Below are 16,751 nucleotides of genomic sequence, written 5' to 3' on the forward strand. Positions count from 1 at the left end.
CACTTTTTAGTGCTCTCCTTGTCTCCATCCCTCTTTATCCCTCTTCTCTTCCTCTGTTTTCATCTCTATGTAGCGGGAGGGCATCTGACACACACACACACACGCACACACATACACATACACACGCACACACACACACACCTAACCCTAACGTCACATATTTGACAGTTCTTCAGATAAACTATAAACAACAGAACAAGTTGAACAAACTCTCCGTTTCACTCCAAATCACTAAATCACTTCAATTCTTCATCCTCGTGTCACTTCTGAACAACTCAACCTCGACCTCCGGAGGGAAACGGAGCCAGGTCTAAACTAGATCTAAAACTAGATCTAAACCAGGTCTAAACTAAATCTAAACCAGGACAAAACCAGGTCTAAACCAGGACAAAAACCAGGACTAAACCAGGACAAAACCAGGTCTAAACTAAATCTAAACTAGACCTAAGGTAGATCTAACCAGGTCTAAACCAGGTTTTGTTTTGTTTTTTCCGTCCGGGAACCGAAGCTCAAAGTGAAAGTACAAACTCACGAAAAACTACAAACCAGGCTAACGGCTCGTGCTATCAAAGGCTGACACGGAGGACACGCCCACCTCGCGACACACGTCATCACGCACGTTTTGTAAGCGTAAAAAATGGGACAGAAAAAAATAAAAAATAAATAAAAAGAAAAAATAAATAAATAATAATAATAAAGAAAGAAAGAAAGAAAGAAAAGAAAAAATAAAACTAAAAAAATGGGACAGAAAAGCAGTGTCGGGGAGTAACAGATTACATGTACCAGAGTTATGTAATCAGAGTACAGTTTATGAGTAACTGCATTCAACTACAGTTACTGTTTCAGTGAGTGGTAATTGGATTACAGTTACTTTGTTGAAATAAAGGGATTACACGGCCCCTTTTTTTCGGTAGATGCCAGAAACTAAACCAGGACTAAAACCAGGTCTAAAGTAGATCTAAACCACGTCTAAACTAGATCTAAACCAGTCTAAAAATCTAAACCAGGACTAAACCAGGTCTAAAACCACATCTAAACCAGGTCTAACGTAGATCTAAACCAGGTCTAAACCAAGTCTAAACTAGATCTAAACCTTGTCTAAAACCAGGTCTAAACCAGGACTAAACCAGGTCTAAAACAGGATTTAACAGGACCATGCTGTGTGGACGTGTTTCTTCGTTTTCTATCAATAATATTTTTAATTTGGTTCAGTAAAGTTTGGGCTTTTTATTTTCTTTTATCAGACAAAATCTTATGTGAAGATTTCCTCGTCTTTGTTTCTCTACAACAAATCAAATAATCCAAAGTAATCAGATTACATTACTCACTTTAAGTAATTTAATGGATTACGTTACAAACTATTACATTTTAAAAGTAAACTTCCCAACACTGTGTACTGGGTGTACTGATGTTGTTTTGTTAAGTTGTTCCAAATTTTACATCCACAAATGTAAAATTCAGAAATGTCCCACTAACTTTGCTTGTTTTAAAAACAAACTCAAATTATATATAAAAGCTCTGAAATATGTGTGAAATAGTCCTGGACTTTATGAACTCGACTTCCCTCAATATTATCCTTTTCTCTTCCTAAATGCACTTTTTTTTTGTATTTCATTGTTTTTATATAATATATTGTGTTTATGATCCCTCACCCCAACATGGAACTGCTGACGACACACACGTTTGTTGTATCAAGTTTATGCATCCGGTTGTGTGTAATAAAAAAAAAAAAAAAAGTTTTGTTATGTTGTTTTGTTACTGTAATAAAAAAAGTAAAACATTTTTTTAAAAAGTAAAGAAAATCCATAAATCCAAATTCTCCAATTCCAGACCATTTTTCAAAATCATTATATTAGACATAAAAAATAATTATATATTATATATATATATATATATATATATATATATATTATATATATATATATATATATATATATGAAACACTGAAAACTATTTCTAACATTAAATCTATTAAAAACACATAAAATTATAGAAGAATTAGGATTTTATTTTATATCACTTCCTCAGTTTATTGTATTGATTTTTTTCTTTGTGCACATTATCTGCCTCAGTTTGAGTTTACATGTATGTCAACTTTGTTTTTGATTCGTTTTCGCTTAAAATTATTATATATATATATATATGTATGTGTTTATATGTGTAGGCTGAAAATGCGACTTAACGTGTGGTAAGATGTGCGTGTTTGAGCATGTGGTTTAGCTTTTGACGAATTATTGAAATTATACATTTGTGGGGCACCAGATTCTGACCGAATCAAACTTAACCATATGCGACAACAACAATTTATCAATTTAATCAATCTGAAGGGAACGTACCCGAAAAAGTGACCTGATGATAACTTTAAGAAAAATCACTGAAACCAGCAAATTCCTTTGTGTGGTTTATTAACAAACAATAACTAGACACCAGCTTCCAAGTTCTGGTTACGTAACATTAAAGCACCGATTTTAACAACCTGAGGTAGTTATAAAAATGGGGTTCAGTTTAGCTCAGTTATGGCGTTTCGCTAAGTCGCTACTGCGCTTGCCTTAGGAATAATTGGACGCAATCGTAAGAGGGATGCCAACCCTTATTCATTCACTGTTCAGAACCAGCCTTACTTGGCGATGCTGTTCTCGGTCCGTGTGGAATGCGGCGATGGCGGGGTTCGGCGGTGGTCGTGCGCACGGGCAGGCAACGGCGTGATGATGGTACTCGGGTAGGGCGGTCCACGCCTCCTTCACCGGCTCTGGTCCTCAGCTCTCGGCAGGTGCGACTCCAGGTCTGTTACAGCTCCCCCTGGGTCTCTCCGACCGGCCGTCTTCCCTGGTCCTCTTCGCCTTGCCTCGCCGCCGCGAGGCAAGGCGAAGAGCGACGAAAGGCGTAGCGAAGCGAAAGCGCGATGCTTAGCGAAAGCGCGATGCGTAGTGGAAAAAGCCCGCTTTTCGCGCGTGAGGCTTCGTTTTGGTCAGTGCGCTTGGTGGGCGTTGTTATATGCAAATTTAAGGCACGCCCGCGTCTGAGCTGAACTGGTCCCCGTACAAATATCATTTGCAAATATTAAATTGATAACTTCCCACATTCAGGTACTAACTGTTTACGATAACATTAGCCGACGATTCATACAAAGAAATCAAAGGTATATCTGTCCGAAAACACGCCGTGAAGTTACCGTAAATACTTTCGCGGGAACATGACATGTGAACACATGAATTAAGCAATGTGGCATACTTGTCTTGTCTATCAACATGAGCCTTATATAGAACACAGTTAAAAACATTTTTAACTAGTTATCGAGATGCGTTTAATCCAGTCCTTCTCTAGTGTCCGAAAGTGGCAACCACAGTCCATCGTGGTTTTAACCGGTCCAAACCTTGGCGCCTGATGGTCTGGTATGTAGATGATGTGGGTCTGTTTCTTCAAAGCACAATGAAGAAAGTCATTATTTAACAGTCCTTATCACTTTAGCAGAGCCATGTCAATTTCCCATTCTGATTCATGTCCCACCTGGCGTGGGGGAAGGGAGGTGTGGAAGCACCGAAGATCGGTTCTCTTGGGGTTGTAAATACCAAGAGGCAGTCAGGCGGAACCGACTTCTCTAGGTTCCTGGTTTATGGATTCTATCAGAATGGGGGGAAGCAGGCCCTGAACAGGCATCTTTCCCTACATATGCATGCATGTATGTATATGTGTGTATGTATATGTTTATCTGTTTATAAGTATGTATGTATATTTCTCTTCACCATTCACTCCTGCCAAAATTGTGAACTGGACTTTACATTGATGCAACAACAATCCCACTGCACTTTATACTGGATATACCTCTGCTGTTTTGTCTTCGTATTATGTGTCTGTAATAATAATAAAAAAAAAAAAAAAAAAAAAAATAGAAATAACTAGATTTGTCCAAATCGATCTAACTTCTGTCTGTCACACCCTGAAAATGTTCTTCATTTATTTTTCTTATGTCCTGTTAGCTCCACCTACTGGAAACAATTAAAACAGACATGTCAAACTCAGGGCTAGTCTCCATGTCTGGAGATCCGGTCGTCGAGGCCCCCGCCTTCAACTGCCGCCGAATCGATAGTCGGACCTCGGATCCAGGAGGAGCAGTGTGGTTTTTGTCCTGGTCGTGGAACACTGGACCAGCTCTACACTCTCCATCGGTGCTCGAGGGTTCATGGGAGTTTGCCCAACCAGTCCACATGTGTTTTGTGGACTTGGAGAAGGCACCTCTTCAATTACTCACATACCCAATGCACGTTTTTGGCATTTACGAGAGTTAACGATTACAATTATGCCGCTGACGTGGCACTGGGCAATGCCAGTCTGTACTATTGGATGCCATGAGTGTCACTATTGAGTGGCACTGAGTGCTTGATAAGGGGAGAGCGCTTCGCGCTCTGTTTTTGCGGGCGCACTTGACATGGTGCACTTCGTGCACCATGTCAAGTGCACCCTACATTTTGGAGTGAACAGTAACAATTAGGCCGCTGTCGCGGCCCACGGGCAATGCCAGCGTGCCATGTCACCGGGCACCAGTCACTGACATGAGTGTGAGTGTGTGTTTGGAAAGGGGAGAGCGCTTCGTGCTCTGTTTTCGCGGACGCACTTGACATGGTGCACGAAGTTTTGGGGTGAACGATTACAATTATGCCGCTGACGCGGCCCACGGGCAATGCCACCATGCCATGTCAGTGGGCATCAGTCACTGACATGTGAGTGTGAGTGTGTGTTTGGAAAGGGGAGAGCGCTGAGCGCTCTGTTGCGTGTGCTGCGCACACGCCTTCCCACAGTGCTTCACACTGCTGAACAGTAACAATAGGCCCTACGCCACCCATGGCGCTCGGGCCTAATAATAATAATAAGAAAAACCAGAACAATAACAATATACTGCCACCTATGGTGGCACATACATATATCATTGGAAAGGGCTCGCGTCCAGTAACGCACCCGTGCGGTCCATTGTCAATGATTGACCTCTTCCATTACTCACATACCCAATGCACGTTTTTGGCGTTTACGAGAGTTAACGATTACAATTATGCCGCTGACGCGGCACTGGGCAATGCCAGTCTGTACTATTGGATGCCATGAGTGTCACTATTGAGTGGCACTCAGTGTTTGATAAGGGGAGAGCGCTTCGCGCTCTGTTTTCGCCTACGTTTTGGAGTGAACAGTAACAATTAGGCCGCTGTCGCGGCCCACGGGCGATGCCACCGTGCCATGTCAGCGGGCACCAGTCACTGACATGAGTGTGAGTGTGTGTTTGGAAAGGGGAGAGCGCTTCGCGCACTACGTTTTGCAATGTAAATGCAATGCAATGTAAATAAATAAATAAATAATATAATTAAATAATTAATAATAATAATAATAATAATAATAATAATAATTAATTATTATTATTATTATTATTATTATTATTATTATTATTATTATTTTTAATTAATAATAATAATAATAAACAAGTCCATTATGAACAGAAAAAGAACACATAAAAAAAAGAAAAGAAAAATCAACAACAAAACAGATGCACAGTCAGTGGAATAGGCTTCAGTTAGAAAATTATTAAAATGTGTTGTATGATTGTCAAAGGTGAGCTAGATGTCACAGATTTTTCTACAATATGGGATTAAACTCATCTCCATGGAAACAAGCAGGTGATGCCACAAGGTCAAGAGGAAACTGCGCTTGCGGTAATGGCCAATTCGTACTTCAGAAGAACTTTACTCTCCCAGCTCCCGTTCTGCAGTTCTTACAGCTTGTTCGTGACACATCGGCCGAGGCCAATTCACACTTCAGAAGAAATAAGAAGTGAGTTCTGACACGAAGAGCAAACTTCTCCTGGGCTCAGACGTTTCAGACATCATCACAAGTTCTGCCGCAGAACCTCTCAGTAACAATGCATGTTTTTCAAGGGGTTTTGCCTCAAACTGAACAAATACATGATAGATAAGTTTGATGGCATACTGTGGAACATCCCTACCCTGATTCATCAGCCGGTTTCACTTCGTAGAAACTGTCTGACCTTGCAGTGTTAGAATTTGTTCACACGATGGTAGGCAGGTACTTTTTTATTTAACCAATCGCTGCTATTTGGTCATGACGTATGTAATGCGCCGCTAATGGGGCAAACTGGTATATTAAGCTTTTCCCAAATCTCGAAGGAAGAAGGGCAATAAGGTCTTTCCCCGTGATAAAATTCACGAAACATTCTCTTTGTTATGGCTTTAAATCCTTAAATCACTGCCAACACAAAATATATGGCTCTTCGCTGATTGGCTGGTGCCTGAACTCGCACTTCTGAGGTTTTTGTGAACTGTCTAGTGTATTCCAATTTCTGACCTAGTCGCTGGAGAGAAATGAAATTGAGTGGAGGCACTAAGCGGTGCCAGACAAAGCAAGAACATCATCATGGAGACAAACAGGTGACACCCTCCATGAGAAAAGTGACATAAGTTGTTCCTTTGAGCACTAAAAACACACCTTAAACCTGAACTCAGGTGTGGGGATCCACAGTAAAAGCATGTGATTTGGAGCAGAGAAGAATAACAGATTTGTGTGTGTGTGTGTGTGTGTGTGTGTGTGTGTGTGTGTGTGTGTGTGTGTGTGTGTGTGAAATGCACTAACCTAACATATAACAATATTTAAAGTTTTGACATGGTAGTTTTTTTGTTTGTTTGTTTTATCATTGTTTAACATTCTGTTTAATAAAAGTTAAATAATAATTGAGGGTAGAATGTGATAGGCCCAGATGTGGGGCAAGAACCACTTTTCACTATTAAAATATATAACTATTGGTTATATTGGGTGTTATTATTTGAAATATCAAAAAGGCAAATTAAAAAAAGTTGTACCACATCATTTCTATTAATGACAAGACCTCATCAAGATGTCGTTATGTAATGTTCAAGTATTTGTATGCAGTAGCATTTTAAATTTAAGAAATAAAAAAATATATAACAATGTGTGTGTAAATATTCTTAATAATGCTTCTGTGTATTTTAATGGCTTCTCCTGCAGAAGAATTTTGTTGGGGATTAATAAAGTGATATCTCTCAGATCTTACCACAGAACATGTTAGAATCAGAATCAGAATTCCAACAACAGAAGGTGCCTTGTTGGAAGTAAATACTTATCTCTAAACTAATTATTTTGTTGAAGCACAACAAGTAACACTATTCCTCATTAACCCCTTCACGGCTCTTAACACAAAATAGTTCATTTAAAAGAGCTAATAAATTCACAAAGTTGTGTTGTGTTTTGTTTCATTCACACATGTCTGAGTAATCTTTTATTATTAGTCTGTCTCCATCAGGGGTGTCAAACTCAGATTCACAGAGAGCCGAAATTAAAAACTGGGACTAAGTCGTGGGCCAAACTAAATATTTATTGAAAAATTTCAACAACATCTGAATATTTTCTCTTCTTCCAAGATATATAATATTAAACCTTTTCTTATTACAATAAATGTTTAATAATAGTTTTACTTAAATATTGAATTCAGAACAAGCATAATTTAAAATAATAACAACATTTTAATTAAATAATGTCTCTATAGTCTGTATAATCTGTAGCCGGTGAGCAGCTCTTATACATATTTGATATGATCTCGCGGGCCAAATATAATTATATCGCGGGCCTAATTTGGACCCAGGGCCTGAGTTTGACATGTCTGGTCTACATATCCAAAGCTCAAAATGCTCTATTCCATCTTTTGATGTCATGTAATGATAGTTTTCTTCTCTCTCATTTAATGTTTCTCTCTCTTTTTAATTTTATGAGGATTATTCATGTATTGTGATTTTAATGTATTTGTTATTCTGTAGCACAATTTGAATTACTGTATTTTTTGGACTAGTCGCACCAGCCCAAAAATGCATAATGAATCAATAAAAAACACATAAGTCACACCAGACTATAAATTGCACTTTTTTGGGGGAGATTTATTTAAAAAATCAAAGACCAGGAACCGACATTTCATCTTGAAAGTCAAGTTACAGTAATAACAATAGAACAGAGAAAAACAGACTGTTAACGTCACATATGAACAGTTCCTCAGATAAACTATAACATAAACAACAGAACAGAACAAGTTTACCAAACTCTCCATCTCACTCCAAATCACTAAATCCATTCAATTCTTCATCCTTTGTGTCACTTTTGAGCAACTCCGCAAACTCCGGAGGTAAACAGAGCGCCGCTTCCTCTTCTGTGTTGTCAGACTCAGCATCAGTTCCAGTTAGAATTATTTCAGCCTTTCTGAATCCCGACAGGATGGTTTCGGTGTCACTGAACTCCAGGCTTTGTTGATCCATATATAATAAGTTCCAAGAAAGCTGCATGGCGCACCCTCACAAGTTTCTCACTCGCTCCAACCTTTCTTTCTGCTGCTCGATTATCATTTTCGGCTTCATATTTCACTTCTTGCAGCAGGACAGCGGCTCTTTCTGCTGGAGACATGTGGCACTGCTGGCAAAGTGACAGTGGTACAGGAGGAATAGGAGCAACAGATACTGACACACAAGAGTAGAGCCTCTCACGGCTTCAGTGTGAAAAATGTAATATATAAGTCACACCGAAGTATAAGTCACAGGACCACCCAAACCATGAAAAAAAGTGCAATTTATAGTCCGAAAAATATGGTACTTTCTGTACGAATTGTGCTGTACAAATAAACTTGCCTTGCCTTCAAATTATTTGCTTAGTAAAGATTGACGTTTCAGTGCAGAAATGATCCAAATGATTCTAGCGAAGGTATATAAAGTTTAAAAATACAGTAGAGCACTTCCTATATCACCACCACCATATTTTCTGTTTGAGAGAAGAACTCATAAATATGTGTTAATGTCTTAAATTAAGTTGTGTTTTGTTTCATTCACACATGTTTATGTTTGTGAAGAAGAAACAACATTATAAAATACATCAGAAAATTGTGTAATAAGTGCTCTTTAAAAAATATAAAAAAACAGTAAATTTAATAAAAGTTCTCAGGGATTAACACTTTATTGCATTGAAATGGTTGTAATTCTTCTGAACCCTTTAACATTTACACACCTGTAACATTATGTGCTCATGTTAACCTTCCGGAAGAACCTTTACGAGGAGACTTTTGGCTCTGATCCTGGATTTGGCCTCTGGAGACCGGCGCCCCTGAGCTTTCCCCGCCCGGCCAATCAGAGCGCCGCGTGTAAGCTGAATAAAGGTTACCGCGGTTTGAATACGATTGCACCATAATTCATCAAATATTTGGAGACGTTTTAATAAGATACTAATGCTGACTTTTAGCCCCGTTTAAGTGAGTACAGAGGCATAATTAGAGCGGGTGAAGCGTTCGTAAAAGAAACTGCTCCCATGATAATCTCTGCGCAAGATAAGAAAAATATGGGAGAGGTTTAAAGAAATGCCACAATTTTAAAATGAGGAGATGTTATTGTAAAAAAGTTTGAGAGAATGTAAAAATCCTTATCTTGAAACATAGCCTTTTTAATATATACTGTGTGTTTCTGTAAAATACGGAAGCCGAGAGCGGTCACAACAAACGCAAACGCCGCAACAAATGCAAATGCCACAACAAATGCAAATGCCACAACACACCAAAAAAAGCCACAACGGAAATGACAATGGGACTCTATTTTAATGCAAATGCCACAACAAATACAAAAGCCACAACACAAACGTAAATGCCACAACACATTAAAAAGCCACAACACATTAAAAAGCCACAACACATCAAAAAGCCACAACGGAAGTGACCGCGGGACTCTATTTTCCGACAGACCGATTAAGCGGCAAGTGAAGAAGAACTATAACATGAAAAGTAAAGGACCAGAAAATGTGGAAACGTAATTAAAAGTAATTTATTGTTTTATCATTATTCATTTCACGTTGTAGTTCTTCTTCTTCACTTGCCGCTTGATCGGTCCGTAAGAAAACAGAGTCCCGTGGTCACTTCCGTTGTGACTTTTAATGTGTTGTGACTTTTAATGTGTTGTGGTTTTTTAATGTGTTGTGTCTTTTTAATGTGTTGCGGCATTTGCGTTTGTGTTGTGGCGTTTGTATTTGTTGCGCCGTTTGCAATAAAATAGAGTCCCGCGGTCATTTCCGTTGTGGCTTTTTTTGGTGTGTTGTGGCTTTTTGTTGTGTTGTCGCATTTGTTGTGGCGTTTGCGTTTGTTGTAACCCCTCTCGGCTTCCATGGTAAAAGACTATTTTCTGATCTATGTTATAATGTAATTTCCTCATCACAAACAGACCTGGAGTTGCGTTTTGTTTCATTCGCACAAGTTTAACACACAAACCCAGCATATCATGTTCTTCTCTCAAACTGAAAACACTCCTTGTGATGTCAAGGGGTAATACAAGAAGTGCTCCACTGTTTTCTCAAACTCCATACACCTTCTCTAGAATCATTTGGATAAGTTCAACCCTGGAATTACAAATCTGTTCTGAACTAAAGGTGAAAGTAAATGTTAATTTGAAAACTACTGTTTCATGATTTAATAAAAGGTGACTCAAACATGTGTGAATGAAACAAAACACAATTCCAGTTGAGCACTTCCTCTATAATCACATGATATCACAAGGTGGAACAGTGTTTGAAAGAAGAACTCGTAAATATTCAGGGTTTGTGTGTTAAACGTGTGAATGAAGCAAAATAAAACTAGATATATTTTTGAGAACCCCCTCCTTGAACCGCCACCTTAACGAGTGCCCGAATGATCCTGGGAGCTATGTTGTCGGGGGCTTCATGCCTCTGTTAGGGTCAGCCAAAGCAAACAGGTCCTGGAGGACGGTCAGACTTAGAGCAGTTCAAAAGTCCTATATGATGAGTTCAACAATGAGGGCAGTTACGTTGCCCGGATTGGCGTCATCAGGGGAGGCTGGGGACATGGAGTACTAGCGGGCTTTGTTCTCAGCCTCTATTGTCTATGCGGCCGCTCGTGGCTGTGGTAGTAAGGTCTGTGGTGCCTGTCATGGCGGCGGCGGACAGCAGAAGTAAGGGATGTCTTCAGGCAGAAGAAGGAGTCCTATCGGGCCTTGAATACATATTGCATAGACTTTAAAGCCACAGTTGTAATTTAGTTTGTTGCAGTGAAAAACTTAAAAAACAAGCTTACTGTGAGCAGGCTTGCATCTCCACAAACCTGACTCTTATGTGTCCTAGAGGAGGACCTGCTCCTACTTGTTTCCATGGAAATAATGTTCAATTGGCTACATTATTCTAGCCTCATTCATTAGCTAGTTTCACTTTGTGGAAACCGTCTGACCTCGCAGTATTAGAATTTGTTCGCTTGATGGTAGGCGGGTACTTTTTTATTTAACCAATCGCTGCTATTTGGCCGTGAAGTATGTAATGGGCAAAATCCCATAAGAAGAAGGGCAATAACGTATTTCCTCTTGATAAAATTCACTAAACATTCTCTTTGTTCCAGCTTTAAATCCTCAATCTCAGGAATCGTTGCCAACACAGAATGTCTGTCTTCATCTACATCCATCTCGACCGCTTTGTTTACTGTTGTGCTGTTCCACAAAAGGGACCCAGACAGGCGCTTGAATTTGACGTCCTGGCTTCACAGATCTTCATTAATTGGCTGGTGCACGGCCTGCAACTTCCGGGATTCTTGCAAAATGTCTAGTGTATTCCGATTCCTGACCTAGTCGCTGGAGAGAAATGAAATTGAGTGGAGGCACTAGGTGGCGCCAGTCTGGCTAACATTATTCCAGAGCGGCATTAAACATATTTATAGAGAATGCTCCGAAGTTCAGTTTTCTTTCTATTACCATGGAATCGTGCAGGTGACAAGTTACACACTGTACCTTTAATTTAACATCATAGGCTGTTTTCCAAAATGTATTTCCTCCGTTTATGCTTCTCATTTTACTGAACCACAGTTAACACAATTTAAGATTTTGTTAAAAAATATGACCACTTTTCTTTATTTAGACTATTAATTTCTCTGAAGTTTATCATTTTATTTTCCCGTCTGGTTGGACATGGGCAGCAGATGCGACATAAAACGAAGTAAACTGTAATATTGGAACTACTTTTTTTACACAACAGTAACTGAATAAGGAAAAGGAAATTATATTAAACAGCGTCAGTGGACTAACACGGATGCCGATGGAAATCCTTATATGAACATGTTTGGGAACTCGGCGCTACTTCCTGTTATCTTCACGAACTGTCACATAACCGATGATGCACAGGCCTATAGAGCCGAGACTGACGTGTTTAGAAGAGTCTCACATACAGCCTGGTGCTGATATATATGTTCTATCCCACTCGTTTAATAACACAGTGAAATAAAACCATGAAACCCGTGAATTCAGCTTCACTAAACAGGATTTTTGGTGCTTGATGAACTAAAACAAGAGCTTCATTATCAAACTTGCTTGAATGTTATGGCCACATTATTGCCCAGTATAATGCGAGATTTAAAGGGCTTATATGTCAGTATTTTCTGGGTCTATGTTATTGTGACCTAAGGTACCTTTTTTCAATAAATAAATAAATAAATAAATACATAAAATACCCAAGGCCACAGATAAGTTTCTAAATAAACGGACAGAGACGTGACTTAAAATACGTACTTAAAATGTACTAAAAGACTAAAAAGAGCAACTAACAATTTAAAATGATTTATTTCTAGTGGCGGGTAAAACGATAAAATTACCAATATTAACAAAACTCTACTAAAATAAGAATAAAACCTTGTAGCACTTGGGCAGAGGAAGTTTCAGAAAGTCCTGAAACAGAAATAAATGTTACAAATCAACCAAACAAGGACGACTTGAGAGGATGTAGGCCCAGCCAGAACAAAACGGAAAGTGCTACCGTGCAATCACAACAAAATAACTTAAAAACCCAAAACAAACTAAAGCTAAAAGCCCTGGGACAGCAACTAATTAAAACCTTGCTTATTTAAAGATGCAGTAGAGCTAAAGTTAAAGTATATAACTTTAAAACGAACAGTATCAAACAAATCGAACCAAAACAGCCCCAGTCTAGTCCCAGTTTAGTCCTGGTCTAGTCCCGGTTTAGTTCTGGTCCGGTTCTGGTGTAGTCCTCGCAATCTGCTTGGTGATTGTGGTGTATATATTTATTCTCCGTTAATGTTTGTGGGTCCCGCTCTGGTTCTCGGGTCTTTCTCTTTCTTCTGGATAATAGTGTCGCTACATCTCTGGATACTCGTGCCTGATTGGTTGACACGGTGCATCTGACGCGAAAAGTTCAGTATTCTCAACTTTCTTTCACGCCGCGCTGATGCCCGAAGATGCGCTGCAGGATGCCATAGACGCACGTCCACACATCCACATAAACTTTACATAGAAACTGGACGCTTTGACACTTTTTGACACTTTGTGAACCCCCTCCCCTTAAGTTAGATACCTATAAAACATAAATCATTATCAATGTATTAGTAAAAGTGTGACAAAGAGGGCTTTTGTCCCCATTTTTCACCTTAGTTCAGTTACATCTATCTATATCAACTAAACAGCTAAATAATAACTATCCCGGGTTTGTTTTATTTAGTCTTTGTTTAATTGATCACATTCACAGTTCATTTTATTTGGTTATATCCCTTCATTTCTGTTTAAACTTACCACCTTACCTGTGATCCACATGGTCTGGGAACAAAAGGGGGCGTGTCCTTTGCAGCCATATTTATAGGCTCAGGGGAGGTGTTGGCCCAGACCATGTGGAGGGAAGCCTCGGAAATGGTTCTTTGTTTTATCAAATGGGTTATTAGAATTTTGGTTTCAGTGTATCTAGTTAAGTTGGAGCACTGTTCAGTTTAAAAGGGGGATTAGGCTTCAGAAAATAATTAAGGCAGCACACCAGTAAGGAAAGGAAATTGCTACAGTTTCCCCGTAAGTTGGTGTGAACCCAGGGGAGGGACTTCCTCTCTGGGGGGTATATAAGTAGAGGCAGTTTAATCAGTAAGTCACCATCAGTGCAGCCAGGTGCCTGTGGGTATTTTCTTTTGTTGCGTTATTTTCTGTTGCTTTTGTTTAGTTAAGCACAGTTCTTTTTTGTAAGTATGTATATAATTTTGCCCATGATTTGGAAGGATCCAATAAAGAATTTGGTTTGGTGAAGGACAACTTTGCACTGGACTCTCATTTTGACCACTTGGGCCAGCTTCCCCACAAAAAGGCATTTCAAATTTGACTTATTCATCACAATACTAATAATTCACAAATCCCTGCGAGCTATTTGGAAGGGGGTGGAGAGCTGCTGGTGGCTCCTGATCTAAAAAGTACGCACACCCCCTGCTGTCTGCCACATTATAATCATCAAAAGTTGTATTTTGTTTAATTCACACAGGTTTAACACACAAATCCTGCATATTTAGGCTGAGTTCTTCTCTCAAACTGAAAACACTTCACTTAAACTACCTCTTCATGACATCACAATGTGGAAAAAAGCATTTTGAGCTTTGGAGATGTAGACACACTGATAATAAAGGGTTACTAAAACATGTGTGAATGAAACAAAACACACTTCCAAGTATGTTTTTGATGAGGTAACAACAATCTAGCACGATAAAGCTCAATAAAGTCAATTTTGCATAATATAGGATCTTAAAAACAGTACAACTCTCTCCCATTGAAGATACATTGGAGCATGAAACAGCACCACTGGAATTTACCACAGGTATTATCCCCCCTACTAAGTAAAAGTTGTCAGAAAACATGTCATACGGGCTTTAACTAAGGTAGCATTATGAAAGAAGCAACAGACAGTGACAGACAGCTCCTCCAGCTTACCCAGGCTTTTGCAACACCTGTCAAGAAACACACAAACATCACCTCGTGTTTACAAGGTCAGCTTTGTGGAATTTAAAATCAGACTCTTACATAAAGTTTCTTGAGGAGTAGCTCATTTAAAGGGCTCGTATTAACGCTGTTTTCTGATGCATGTTATAATGCTGTTTCCTCGTCCTCATGTTTTGGTTCATTCACACATGTTCCTGAGTTCTAGCCTGGTTCATCAGCCAGTTTCACTTCATAGAAACCATCTGACCTCACAGTGTTAGGATTTGTTCGCTCAACGGTAGGCAGGTACTTTTTTATTTGACCAATTGCTGCTATTTGATCGTGACTTATGTAATGCGCAAGCTTTTCCCATATCCAGTAGGAAGAAGGGCAATTACGTCTTTCCCCTTGATAAAATTCACCAAACATTCTCTTTGTTCCGGCTTTAAATCCTCAATCTCGGGAATCGTTGCCAACACAGAATATATGGCTCTTCGCTGATTGGCTGGTGCCCGGACTCGCACTTCCAGGGTTCTTGCAAACCGTCTAGTGCAGGGGTGCTCAATACGTCGATCGCGATCTACCAGTCGATCGCCAAGGTTGTGTGGGTAGATCGCCGTGTCTCGCCTCGGACTCGTGTTTGGACTCGGTCTTGTCTCTCACTCAAGGTCTGACACTCAACAAGTGCGATCATATTTCATTACGGCCTCTGCTGTTGGACTCTACGGCATGTCACAAATACACACTCTCCCTATGCACGGCTCGTCTGCAACAGCGTGTGCCCTCGTGTACCAGCGTGCATCACAGGGCAGGTTAAACTTCCTAAACATCCTACCTGTCCATCTGCCTCACATCAGCACGCCGCCCCTCGCCTTTTCACACTCTCGCTCCTTCCTACGTACAGCGAACACAAGCCCCTCCCACAGTGCGCGCTGATTAGAAGAGCAAGACAAAACGTGAAGCAAAAACGAGTCTAAATTTGTGTTACAGTGTTGGCACAAAGCAGGTCTACAGCATAGAGCGGATCTACAGAACAGACCTACTGCCACATTTGGCTGAAGTTTGCCTAACAAAAGTGCACAAATGCATCTGTGTTTGTCACGATGTGCGTTTGGTTTGGTAAACATGCAGAGGCTGGTAAATATCACTGCACAACCAGAAAAGAATGCAACTCCAGTTTGGAACTTTAAAAAACAGGTTTGAAAATCTTCCTTCACTTTTTCACAGTTTTGTGTAAAGTGCCAGAGGAAGTTCTCTTAAAGAAGGGGTTCTCAAACTGTGGGCGAGGGTCCGAAAAAGGGGCACAGAGTGTTTCAGTGCAGTTTGCTTGGCTTTGTATTAGGTAGATCATTTTGACTTGGTCATTTGGTAAGTAGCTCGCATGCTGAAAAAGTGTGAGCACCCCTGATCTAGTGTATTCCGATTCCTGACCAAGTTGTTGCAGAGAAATGAAATTAAGCAGAGACACTAGGTGACGACAGCTTGGCTACCAACTCTGTTCCACCTTGTGATGTCATGTGGTCATACAAGAAGCGCTCTACAGTGTTTTTAAACTCTGTACTATCACAATCCATCACTAGGATTTGGATAATTTAAATAATAATAATGAATGGATCAGTTTAATATGGTGCTTTAAAGTTCATTATTCATTCACTCCATACCCGGTGGTGGTAAACTACTACTGTCGCCACAGCTGCCCTGGGACTGACAGAAGCAAGGCTGCCAATCTCCAACCACCACTTTCATACTAGGCAATGAAAGGGTGAAGTGCCTTGGTGCCCCCTTGTGGCACCTTATTTTCTCAGTGGTCTCTGATCCAAGTACGACCCAGGACCGGCCCTGTTTAGCTTATGAGATCTGACAGGATCAGGCTTTGACAAACTGGTATGGCTCAATTATTTTAGGCCTGGAATTGCCAATGTCTACTGAACTAAAGGTAAGAGGTAGATGTTAACTTGAAACCTGCCACTTCATGACATCACAAGGTGG

The sequence above is a fragment of the Boleophthalmus pectinirostris genome, unplaced genomic scaffold, assembly GCF_026225935.1.
Source record: "Boleophthalmus pectinirostris isolate CB_2022bp ecotype Guang Dong unplaced genomic scaffold, ASM2622593v1 HiC_scaffold_7, whole genome shotgun sequence".
Taxonomy (NCBI): Eukaryota; Metazoa; Chordata; class Actinopteri; order Gobiiformes; family Gobiidae; genus Boleophthalmus; species Boleophthalmus pectinirostris.